A 13,694-nucleotide genomic window follows, 5' to 3' on the forward strand; every position below is an offset into this window, starting at 1 on the left:
ATAATAGAAAATCTACTGTTTTGACGTTGGCAGTGGGACATCCTTTATGATGTGTCTTCACCCGAGATAGGCCCCCGACCACCTGATGCGATCGGTTCTGTAGTCTCTAGGCTCTGCTCTTCATCAGAGGTATGTGATACGACCCTACAATGAGTAACATGTATCCATCTATCTTTTCCCTATACCTTTACTGCAGACCGTGTGACCAGTGTTAGAAATCGGCCGTTTTGTATAGTGGTTGTAATAATTAGCATACCCGTTTGTCAAGGGAGAGAGAAAGTATATTATTTATTGCAACATTAGAAAGTCTTGTTCATGAGGTTACGGACCTGGTCTTCCTTACACAACCTCAATCTCATCTCAGTCAATCTCTTCTCACTGTAATGTTGGTTACCAGCTAGCCTATACATTAAGGGCGTTTCTAACTTTTTAGAAGTCAACCCCCATGCCATATGGCCATCGTAAACATTCCTGTCATTAGAGCGCTACCTACTGAGAGATAATCTAAACAGAGGTGTTTCTGTTGTTCTCATTATCTAGGCACATTCACTTCCAATGAAACGTACATTCATATTGTAATTGTTAATGCTCAGATTCTACAGTCCCCCCTATCAAACATTTAAAGAAAAACATTACATGTTTGATAAAACATTACAATTCAATTCCTAATGAAAAGAAAAGGCCCATACGCATATGTTACAAATGACTAAAATGAAAGGAAAAAATGAGTATCTGACCAAACAGGTCTTATTGTTCCTCAAATGAAAACGAATGTAAACAGGACAATTGACACACCACACTCCGACACATAACTCAATGTATGACAGTCATCAATCCTGTCCCCACCTCAGATTATAAAGGTCAAGAAACATTGACATCAACAGGTTATTATCAGTGTTAACGGTGTTCAGCAGAAAACCAGACTCAACATGACATCATGATTAAAACATTTCCCCCAAAGTCCATTGAACAATCAAAACCCCCCTTATCCGTATCATGATCCATGCGACAAAATCATACAAAAGACTTATGCATATCCTGTTGTACCTGTGACAGATTTCTACCTGTAAAATAGGGAAAACATCTACCTTTGTCAGGGACCATCTATAATAGGGAACAATTCACTGTCCAAACAAACCATGATAGCCATCATAATGTAGATAATTAAGCATCATCACAAATACGCCAAAGTCCAATACTGGGATTGTCATCGTGTAGAGTTTCCCACCTGTCTTGCGAGAAACAAACCTTCATACATATGAAATCACCATATCAGTTTATTTAGGAAAATCTTAGATTGTAAGGAAAGAAGTAAGTTTCCAATCAAGTGTCCTTCAGTTCTCGTCTTCAGTTTTCTTTGTCTTGCATCAGTGATGAAAGTTCCAAAATCAATTATTGCAGTCAGTGTGATGTGGACCCAGCAATTTGCCTGGTTGTCCTAACAAGTCAGTGTAGGTGTATAATGGATAAGTGAGTTTCCAACACTTCACTTAATCAAGATTAACACCACAACAGTGTATTCCACTGTGTTGGGACCCTGTGACCTTTCCAGTCAACTGGCCCGTGGTACTCTGACCTGTAGTATTTGGAGTCCTTTAGGACTCAGGTGGATTCTCCTCATCTCACTGTCAACGATTCATCTATAAATGGAGTGTGAAGCCAAGTGATCTGACCCTGGCATCGTTCTGCCATGTGAGTGGTCAGGAAAATATGAAACAGATTCAACCAATGTGGTTGTAGAAGTCCTTCTTGAACATGTTGCTGGTACTCACACACTCAGTTGTCTGTGTCCAGTCAGTGACATGATGTATCATCAGAAAAGGGGTTGTGATGTCCTGATCTGTTGAAAGTATAACTGCAAAACAACGATTAGTGTGGTTCAACAGTCCATCGGACTTTCATCCACTGGGTATGGTTCCGTCAACTCCCAACAATGAAGACAATAGATCAGTCCTGAAAACTTGTGGATCTCAGAAGTTCCATCATAAGAGTGAAGTGTACACTCTATTCAGACAAGTTTCCATAAAAGTCTATGTCAAAGTTCCTTTCCCATCCAGAACTGGCTTGGTTGTTTTATGACTCCTTGTGCTATATTAATGCCCGATAGCAGCTAGCAGTGGAATAAAATTGTCAGACTTGACTTTGCTTAGCCAAATCAGAAATGGTTAGATCTATACTATTCAACCATTAAAATGTTCGACCTTACATCAACCAAAACAATTTCCAAATAAACCAATTAAAAACATCCTGTAAGTGGAAAATGTAAAACATAACAGATGCCAATGCTCCGTTATAGCTATGCAAACAGGAAAAACTAATTTTTTCACAAAACTCCTTATAAATACCAATTTGATTTGCCTTGAGCCCTAAGCTCAACTCTTTCCAATCATAATCAATTATCATATCATACATCCCCCCTGCCTTCACTTCATTAAGTCAATGGAAAATGACACCATGAGTGAATGCAAAACAATGACAAATAAGGCTACAGGAGGCGCCATCCTGAACCCACACTGGCCATCTTTTCAGGACAGACATGAAAAATAGAGAATTGGTAGTAGGGATGGATCTATAATCCATTCGATAAGGAGTTGCATCCTGTATATTCATCAAAACAAAGTGAACAAGTTAAAAAACACAAACATTCACTAATACAAAGACATCAATGTGCAACACGGTCGCTTGTGCGAAGGAATTATAAACCATATAACCCATTAACAAATTTTACCACATAGCTAAACAGCTCTCAAATTTGTCTTTGCCACAGTACCATCACACAGGTCTGTGAAATTGGCTATCATGCATTTATAATATCCTGTAGTTTCTTGGCACATGCCTAACTAAATTGTTCGGCCCCCAGGGGATAAACTGTGCAACTAAATTGTAGGAGTGAAAACTCCAGCCCATGTGCAGTGGTTTACCTGTTGCAACCACCAGGGCAATTGTATTAGCATAGCGACAGCATACAACTTTAGAATTTTTACAGGCAACGGCCAAACTACCTCATTAAAAACAGTGTCTTGAGTAACCTCCTAAATTTTAGGGAATTCGCAAAGTTAGATTCATTTTTATTCCAAATAGTGGCGGTCAGCTAAACCTTAAATCACAACTTTATGCTTTTTCTTTGTTCTATCATCAACAATGGGGGATGACTTTTGGTCTCTACCCTCACTTCAGTTGGTTTCAAAATCATACATTTCAACATTAAAGCTATTGAGAGGAAAATATATGTAGCTTTCACTTAATGTTTGTTTATCCCAAAACTGTATATGCTTTTGTTGATAAAATTACCATAGATGAGACCAGACTGAACACTCAAATTCCCTTAGTAATAGGCTACTCTGATGTAATGGGAAAGGTTGCTACTATGAGCTCCACCCATTTATGGCAATCCATTAAAAAGGCCAAATGTTAGTTTATGGTCCTCAGACTATCCTATCAATTTAGCCGACATCCTTGGTTAACTGGAGATTTTGATTTAGTGTCCAACCCATCTAATATTTTCGCAGTTTGTAGAAATGTGCTCATCATTATCTATACAACAACTCAACATTAGGGTGGAAATTAAGAAACTCTTAAGAATGGCAATCCAGACAGAAAACAGATGTATGACGTCACTAAAATCAAGGTACAATAAGTAATCCAAAGGAAACTCAATGTAGGCCTTAAACACGGTTACATCAATTACCTATTTGTTCATTAGTCAATTTACCATTTTAGAATTTAAACTCCATTAATGAGTATCAGGTGTTGGTTTTGAAAACAAGCATTATCCCAGTTATCGTTGGTAAATACAAATAAGAGAAACTATATTATTTAACCAAACTCAATTCAGCATTTAAAATACATCTAATTGTTATGTTGGGGAATAAACTCGCTTCAGCTGTATTACCCTTTTTTTTTTTTTTTAAGGCTATGACTATACTGGATTCAAATTCAGTCCTCATGGGACACTGCGTGTCTCCTTAAAGTACAAGTCTATCACCATGTGGATTCTTCATCCTACCACTTATACAATATAAAAGGAGAGTGAAAACACAATACGTTAACCTTTTTGTAAGACAACCTTGAGACTATTTTACCAGATTAGAAAATCATTGTACCAAATTCTAATTCATCATAGGTTTCAGATGTACCCACTTGTGCTAGCGAACAGCTCAGCAAGCAACAGACAAGTACCACGTGGTGGGCCTTGATTAAGGCCTACCTACATTGTGAGACCCCCCTTGAGGCCTTACGGTTTTAAACATTATCATCAACGCAATAAATACGTTTGACTCAAAATTACATAAGTACACATGACAAAACAGGTTATTTCTTGAATACCTATTAAAACATGTTCAAGCATGACAGAACAAAACAGGCTATTTCGAATGCCTATTAAAACATGCTATATAACATTCAATTGCTTCTCAAACTACATGTAACATTTAATTAAATAAGCTTGGCTATTACCGAGGAAGGTGATCAGGTTTCCTTGATAAGTTCCAGCTTCATTTAATGATTAAGTACGATACATTTTTAGGAAATAAACATTTAAGAACTCTGAATCAATGATTATGAAAGCTCACGTCAGTTCCTAGTATTGTCCATGATTCCAGGATCCCATAAGAGAGACTCCATCTTGAGACTACTGTCGGTCAGCCAGGTGGTCAAACAGAATGAATCTTCGTCCATTTCGATTGTCTCCTTTTGCGCCTTTCGACTGTTGTCCTTTCTCGGCCATCTTAACTTTCCTCTGTCTTCTCTCTTCGTCTGTACCACACTCTCCATCTGTCCATATACAACTTCCTCGGAATCCATCTTGTTTAGCCGGAAAACGTTCTTTTTCTTTCTGTCCATTTCGAGTCCAGGCATCGTTGTTAATGATCCTTTTCGTTCTTGATGGTATCCTATTCGCGCCTTGCTTTTTAAACACGAACGCATCATGCGCGTCAGAGGCTGCAGTCCTCTTGTTGTATTTGTACAACTGGACGGCATTATATTTTTACTTGTACAAGTCACTGTATAATTGGAATACAGTTCAGCACTGAAGCACACCGGTCAACGCCCCAACAAATTGAGACGGACTGTCCGCACCCGCAGACAGATTCCACGCAATAAAAATCACGGCCTAGTCGGGTCGTCATAGGGCTTGTTTGACAAACTAACGCTTTTTGCAATCTTGACAGTTCGTTCTATGGCGTAGTTTAATGACTCACTGTTCAGTTGTTTTCAGCAACCAGTAACCGGGAAAAACAACTTCTTCCTCGCGATTGCAAATCGAGCCCCTAAGCTCTCCAGCTGAAGTTCAGCAGAATCGTTAAAACATATCCATCCGGGTCACGGCACCATCGTGTTAGAAATCGGCCGTTTTGTATAGTGGTTGTAATAATTAGCATACCCGTTTGTCAAGGGAGAGAGAAAGTATATTATTTATTGCAGCATTAGAAAGTCTTGTTCATGAGGTTACGGACCTGGTCTTCCTTACACAACCTCAATCTCATCTCAGTCAATCTCTTCTCACTGTAATGTTGGTTACCAGCTAGCCTATACATTAAGGGCGTTTCTAACTTTTTAGAAGTCAACCCCCATGCCATATGGCCATCGTAAACATTCCTGTCATTAGAGCGCTACCTACTGAGAGATAATCTAAACAGAGGTGTTTCTGTTGTTCTCATTATCTAGGCACATTCACTTCCAATGAAACGTACATTCATATTGTAATTGTTAATGCTCAGATTCTACACCAGTAAGACCTGATAAGGACCCTCCCATTTGGCTCCTAATGTGTCAGTAACATGTTTCTTCACCATAACCCACTGTCCTGGCACTATATCATGGCCTCCTTCCGGGACTTCTCCCCATGCATCTCTAACCTGCTGTTCTGCTCCTTTAACTGCCTCAGTGAGTGTCATGCAGTAATTAAGGAGTGTATCGCTCATGAGATGTATGTCAGCTTTTCTTAAGTCCACAGTGACTGGCAGAGACATTGGTCATCCAGTGATGACCTCAAATGGACTTAACCCTGTGGTTTTATTGTGAGTGGCTCTTATGCTGCAAAGAACAGTAGGGAGTCCATCTGGCCATTTAACTCCTTCTAGGTGCATTTTTGACAGTCTCTCTTTCAGTACTTGATTGTACCGTTCAACCTGTCCACTCGACTGAGGATGATATGGACAGTGTACTCTCCATTCTATATTCATCAGCCGAGACACTTCTTGGCACACTTTTCCTGTAAAGTGTGTCCCTTGGTCGGAATCAACTTGTTCTGGAAATCCCCACCGGGTAAATTGTTTCCCGAACTAATATTGTTGCTGTTTGATGTGCTGTTCCTTTCTTGGTAGGGTATGCTTCTACCCGACGTGAAAACCGATCCACTATCACCAACACGTCTTCATAACCTTTACTCTTGGGTAAAGTGATGTAGTCCATTTGCAGATGTCTGAATGGCCCCGCTGGGGCAGGTGCTCGACGTGTTTGCACCTTCACTCTCCCATGCGAGTTGTTTTTCATACAGGTAAGGCATCCTTTTACAGTGGCTTCTATTTCTCTTCTTGCTTTCGGATTCCACCATTTGCCTATGAACCTGTTTAGGACTTTGTCAGTCCCTATGTGTCCCACAGAATGTATCTGTGCAATAAGGTATGGGAGTAATGCGTTTGGTACCACCCATCGATGGTTGTATTTCCACACACCCTCTCCATCCATTTAGCGTCCAGCAGACATCCACTCCCAGACTTCATCCTTTGGAGCGCTGTCTTGCATTTCTCTGATATGTGTCAATGTATCCATTACATATCATCGAACTAGTTTTGGTGGGGTTGGTGATCTCTTTGCTGCTGCTTTTGCAGCTCTGTCCGCTAGGTCGTTGCCTTTGCTTTCCTCCGTGAGAATTTTTCCATGAGCCTTCGTCTTCAGAATGGCTACTTGTGCTGGTAACTGGAGAGCTTCTAGCAGTGCCAACACTTCAGGTCCATTTCGAACAGGGGTTCCCAGTGATGTCAGGAAACCCCTGTTTCTCCATACTCTCCCAAAATCATGTGTTACGCCAAAAGCATATCTCGAGTCTGTATATATGTTAGCTGTTTTCCCTTCAGCATATCTACAGGCCTCTGTTAATGCTACTAGTTCTGCCACCTGTGCAGATGTTCCTGCTGGTAAGATTCCTGAGGCAACAACATCTGTTACTGTAGTCACTGCCCATCCAGCCTTCCTTTCTCCCCCCTCCACAATGCTGGAGCCATCAGTAAACAGCACGTGGTCCGGGTTCACAAGAGGATGTAGGACCGTGAACTCGTCAGCAAGCTGATCCAAAACCAGCTCTGTGCAATCATGATCCAGCAATGTGGGATCTGAAGGAAGCAACAACGTGGCAGGGTTCGTGGGCATGCCACGCTGAATAACAATGTTGGGTGCCTCTAGGACAGTAGACCACTTGTTCCACCGGGCGGCAGTAACCTGAGCTGCACGATTCATTGTGAGGAGAGTATGCACGGCATGTGGACACTTGATTATAAGTTGTTGGTCAAGGACAAGTGATGCCACCATTGAAACTGCAAGGTATGTGGCTTGCATCGCTCTCAAACAGGGGCCCCATCCCAGGGCCACATCATCCAATTTCTTGGAGTAATAACCCACTGGTTTCAGACGGTCGCCGTGGTCCTGAGTGAGAACTGATGTCATGTAGCCATCCTTCTCAGCCACAAAAAGAGTAAACGGTTGCCCTGTATCAGGGATCCCCAATGCCGGAACCATAGACAGTGCTTTCTTCAATGCAATGAATGCGTTTCTCTGTTGGTCAGAGAACTGGACAGGATCCCTGGACTGTGGGTCACCCCTCGAGATCATTGAGTGGTTGTGCTATTTCAGCAAATTAATCCACCCAACACCTGTTGTAGTTACACAGTCCCATAAAGGAACGTAGTTCTCTTATGGTGGTGGGTTCTTTGACAGTCTGTATGGCTTTGATGCGGCTCTGTGTTATTTCCCTTTTCCCCTGAGAAATCAATTGACCTAAGTAAACAACCTGGGACTGCATGAGTTGGGCTTTGTCAGGGCTGGCTTTGTGCCCTTTTTCACTGAGGAAGTCAAGCAGAATTTGCAGGTCCCGCCCATGAGTTATCTCATCTTCCGAAGCCAATAAGATGTAGTCCACATATTGTATGACAACGGAAGACATCGGAGGCAAATCCTGGAGATTTCATGCTTGGTGGTAGATGGAGGGGCTGTTGTGTAGTCCCTGCGGAAGACAGGTCCATTGGTACTGCTGACCATCCACTGTGAATGCAAGCCAAGGTCTCACTTCAGGATGTAAGGGCACAGACCAAAAACCGTTAGCCATATCAATGACTGAAAACACTGAGTGTGTTGCCTTCAATTAAGCAAAAATGGTAGATGTGTCTGCCACCAGAAGGGTCAATTTGGAAATCGTCTCATTGGCATTCTCCGCCAAAACATTTAATGACCAACGAGTCTTATCTGTCTTATTTGTCATCCTTTGCACTTTACTCCACACCTTCTCTACGTCTGTTAACTTCCACAAACCATCTTTATCTACATCAATGCCAATTTTTTTTACAATGTCTTGCCCTTCACTTTTCCGATTTCATCGATTCTGTTACGATACCAGCTAAGGATATAACCATATCACTTAATGTGATATCTGCGGCTGCAGTTTTCTTTTTCTCTAGTGTTTTATCAATAAAGGATGTCATCTTTTTGTTTTTACTTATATAAGCTACCATATAATCACGTAACATACAATATCACACTATAACCTTAGAATAAAATATACAGTGTCATACTTTGGTCACACGAAATACAGTTTAGCGCTCATCTCCAATTTATCCACTCCTTGAGATTTTTGCAAGTTACACAATGTTATTTGTGGCCTAGTCAGGGAGTAACTAGGTCTCCTATCACAACCTGTGCTCTGTATTTCTTGATTTGTTCGTTAAATTATGTGGATTTCAGATTCACCAACTTTTCAGCTGTTCAGAAGAAACAGGAACAAAGACTGACTCCCTTGCGGGTGCGCGCAGCCAGCTTCGTCTCAGGGTCTCCAGCAAAAACTGCAATCTTGGTAGAATCTTAATCTCCAACCATCCGGGTCACGGCACCAAAGTGTAAGAAATCGGCGGTTTTGAATAGTGGTCAAATAATGTAGAACCCGTATCAAATCGAGGGAGAAGCTCGCTCAAGTTTATTGGAAAATTGCAGCACAGATGTCATTCGGTGAACGTTCCATTATCTTCTCACTGTAATGTTGGTTACAAGCTGATATATACATTGAAGGCGTTTCTAACTAGCAAAGACCATGTTTTTAGAAGTCAACCCCCCATGCCATATGGCCATTGTAAACATTCCTCTGGTCATTCAAGCACAACCTTCAGAGAGATAATCTAAACAAAGATGTTTCTGTTGTTCTCATTATTTAGACACATGCACTTTCAATGAAATGTACATTCATATTGTAATTGTTAATGCTCAGATTCCACACATGGAACCCGACAACTACGTAGTGAGAGTTAAGAGTATATAAGCAAAAATATAGCTATACAGAAAAATAATAATAAAGCAACAACATACATAACACTGTACACTAGCAGCAGTTTAGAACAAAAAAAGAGTACTGTAAACTAGAAGAAATCTGGGTAGTATTATTGATATAGCAACAATCTGGGTAGTATTATGGAACATTTAGATATGGCAAGTATGACAGTAATATACAGTCATGAAAACTGGTCAGTGGTAAAAAAGAAAAAGGTGAGAAGGATACGCTCTCAAAAAATGCACAAAGAATAAATAGAAAATATAATAACACATAAAACACAAAATATGGGGGCCATTTTAATGTGTTGAGGCAAGTCATTCCACAAAACACAGCGTAAGAGGGTTGTTTTTATTTTTTGCCTGAACCAGAGTCTCAAGGGCCCTTTTTCTCTGCATGTCTCAGCCTTACCCTCTTCAGCTGCCTGAGCACTGTCTTATATTTGGACCAATACAGTACAAGACAATTATTAAATTAAAATCTGTATCTTTTTGGTTATGATAATTTAAAACGTATAAAGTGCAGTATTAATTTATCAGCATCGTATTCAACATGTAAAACTGAGGTCAGGCTCATTTCTGTAAAAGCTAGCAGATAGGAGCTTGCTCCTGCTTGCATTAGCTTACATGTTGTATAACAAGAGAAAGACACTGACACGTTTTATCCTGTCGCTGATGTTAGCCTACATTACATCCAGGTTGCCGCCACTCGTCTCTATAAATGAACAATTATCTTAGCTAACATTATCGGTTAATAACAGTGGGTGAAATAATGAAATTGTCAACATCAGTGTATCTGACAGGATAGTTAATATTGTAAGCTAACTTACCTCAGGTTTGCTTTCCGACGTGTCCAGTTGTCAGACTCACGGTGTAGCCGACTTTGAAAAAAACCCGCCCTACTCAGCTTTCAGGTTGCGGCATTAGGAGTGATTTGGTTAGGCATAGCCTAAAGTTGGGAAGGTTATGGCAACTATGCAGATATGGTGGGTAAATGCTGGCCACAACCCCCTCCACCCCTACGCTCAAATCACGTAGGTGATACATTTTGGTTTCAAAGCGGCGAATTTCGCTGAAAGGTGAGGGGTTTTCATGCCTGAATATACATAAGTGTAAACTAGCAGCAATTGGCAGTTATTGAATATTATAGATATGAGTGCAATAAGTTTATGAATGTGGCATAGCACACTACAACTATGTAGTGAGAACTTAAGAAGAAACATTTACACATAGCAAAAAGCAGGACTGGTAACTGCTCCTTCCTGCGAGTAGGAACAGGAGGGAGCAATACCAGAGCCCTACAAAAAGACATCCATCGGGCTACTGGTGTGCATATTTCTGACTAAACTGTCAAACAGACTCCATGAGATGAAACCCCCATACCCATTGTCAGATGCTGGTGCAGTGGGCCCTGGGTTCCTCCTGGTGCAGAACAATGCCCAGCCACATGTGGCCAGTGTGTGTAGGCAGTTCCTGGATGATGAAGGCACTGATGCCATTGACTGGCCTTTACGTTCCCAAGACCTGAATCCAATTGAGAACCTCTGGGACATTATGTATTGGTGCTTCCAACACCGCCAAGTAGCGCCACAGACTGTCCAGCTCACTGATGCCCTGATCCAGGTCTGGAAGGAGATCCCCCAGGACACCATCTGCTGTCTCATCAGGAGCATGCCCCAACGTTGTTGGGAGTGCATACAGGCACGTGGGGGCCATACACACTGAGTCACATTATGAATTGCTGTGATGAAATTCACGCAAGTTGAAACAGCCTGTGATTTCAATTGTTTACTTAGATTTTTGGTGCGATTTTGAATCCAGTCGTATGGTGATTTTGGTTTCCACTGACCGTTTTCACGTCATTTTCTTCTCAACAAATTTAACAATGTACAGTAAAGATTTTGATCTTTAATATATTTAGTTCATCAAGACCAATGTGTGATGTGTTCCCTTAATTTTTTTGAGCAGTGTAGTTAGGTATGCAAACAGTGTAGTTAGGTATGCAAATAGAAGATACAATGTTTCTTATATCTAAACACTACAATGTTAATCAGAATACATACACTACATGGACAAAGGTATGCATCTCCTTCCAAATCATGGACATTAATATGGAGTAGTTACCCACTTTGCTGCTTTAACAGTCTCCACTCTTCTGGGAACACTTTCCGCTAGATGTTGGAACATTGCTGCAGGGATTTTCTTACATTCAGCCACAAGATCATTAGTGAGGTCAGGCACTGATGTTGGGCAATTAGGCCTGGCTCACAGTCAGCATTCCAATTCCTCCCAAAGGGATTCCATAGGGTTGAGGTCAGGGATCTGTGCAGGTCAGTCAAGTTCTACACTGATCGGCTTTATAAATATATTTGATTGATTGATTGGGATACCTCCACGTGTGCAAATGTTCATACAAAGTTGTACAGACCTCTATATTAAAAGGATCAAAGGTCAGAAATACTGCCACTTGCATTATTTTGATTTGCTAAAATCAAAAGGTGACAAATACTTTCCTCAGTAAGGTCACCCCGTCAAGTGGGGGCTATTCCTAGTACATAAGATAAGGTAACTATTTACGGCCATCTTGAGGTCTTGGGGTGTTTCCTTCCATCTCGATTGTGTTTGTATTAGGTGTAATCAGAATTAATTGAATGACTTGTCAGTCCGGAACATTTGTACAAAATAATGTATACGTGCAAGATTATGAAAACGTTGTGAAAGGGCGTGAAATGACTTCAATGTAAAACTCTGTGCATTGAATTTGTTAAATCCCTAGAGAATTAGAATACATTGTTGGATGTCACCAACCCTCCAGCCACTAAACCATATCATGTTATTTTCATGTTGATTATGCGACATGTAAACTGCCGTTTATATCTGAAGGGTCTGCAACTGTACCTTTTGTGTGCTCCCAACACCAACAGCATCTTCTGCCTGCTTGTATGTAAAATGCAAGACAGAAGCGCTAAGAGTCAGTCTGCTGTCTTATTATATAAGTAGGTTTGCCCAGAGGAGCAGTCAGTGATTAAAGAGAATATGCTCTTTTTAATAACATACGCACCACGATCTGGAGGCTGTTTGTTCTAATTGGTTTAGACAAGCTGTGTATCCCAAATTGGACTCTTTTCCCTATAAAGGGCACTACTTTTGACCAGGGCACAACAGAGCTGTGATCGCAAGTAGTTTACCATTTTGAATATAGGGTGGAATTTGGAAAGCAGACAGGAACAACATAAGAACCCCTCAGATCCAAATTGAGGTTGGAAGGAGATGCTTGTACTCGTTGCGAAAGTGATCGAGGAAGACAGAACATTTTAGGTTTTGTACTTCTGGCCTCAAAGAGAAAGGCATTTCCTTACTGACAATCATTTGGTTTTAATGGCTGAATCCAAAGGAACATTTTGTGAGGGAAAGATAATAACCTGTCATTGGAATGGCCTTGTTTTGCAACTCACTAACCTTGTTCTAATAGGTTAACATTTACAAGCACTGGATCGGTGACCATCATAATGAGTCATCGCCTTTTCTGCACAGACATGAAACAATGCATTCGACTGCGACAATGATCAGAAAATAATTAAGACTCAATTCAATCAAAACCGTTTTGCAGTAATTACGCAATAGCAATTTTTTTCAATTGTCAATTTAACTCCGACTGGTCTTGGGAACTGCATAACAACAGACAACAGCTACCAAGGCTGCTCCGCTCACCAGCATGCTTAAATGTTTTAGTAATTGGAAGTCTGTAGAGAAGGGGCAAAAACATTGCTATGCTGACTGAAATAAAATGCACCTTAAATGAATACCTAACAACAAGAAAACAAAAGACGTACGATTTTGCATGCTGGTGACAGGATGAATGCTCATTTTTAAAAGACACCCTCAGTGTAACAGGGGAAAGCAACTGGTTGAACTGTGTTCTAACCTAACATATTGACCCTAATTCGCCTTGCTGACTACATATTCAATTTCGGCACTTGCCGCACATGGTTTGAGTGTGCATGGTAGGCATGCTAAACATACACCAACACCTTCTGTGTTTTCTCTCCCCCTGTGCCTCTAACAGGTGTTGTTTGTTCCCAGAACTGAGCTGCCTAGAACTAGGCCTATTCCTGTTAATTAACCTCACAATCCCTTTTAAAAGGTACTGTGCTCCACTGCCA

The sequence above is a fragment of the Esox lucius genome, chromosome 23 (genome assembly GCF_011004845.1).
Source record: "Esox lucius isolate fEsoLuc1 chromosome 23, fEsoLuc1.pri, whole genome shotgun sequence".
NCBI classification, from domain to species: domain Eukaryota; kingdom Metazoa; phylum Chordata; class Actinopteri; order Esociformes; family Esocidae; genus Esox; species Esox lucius.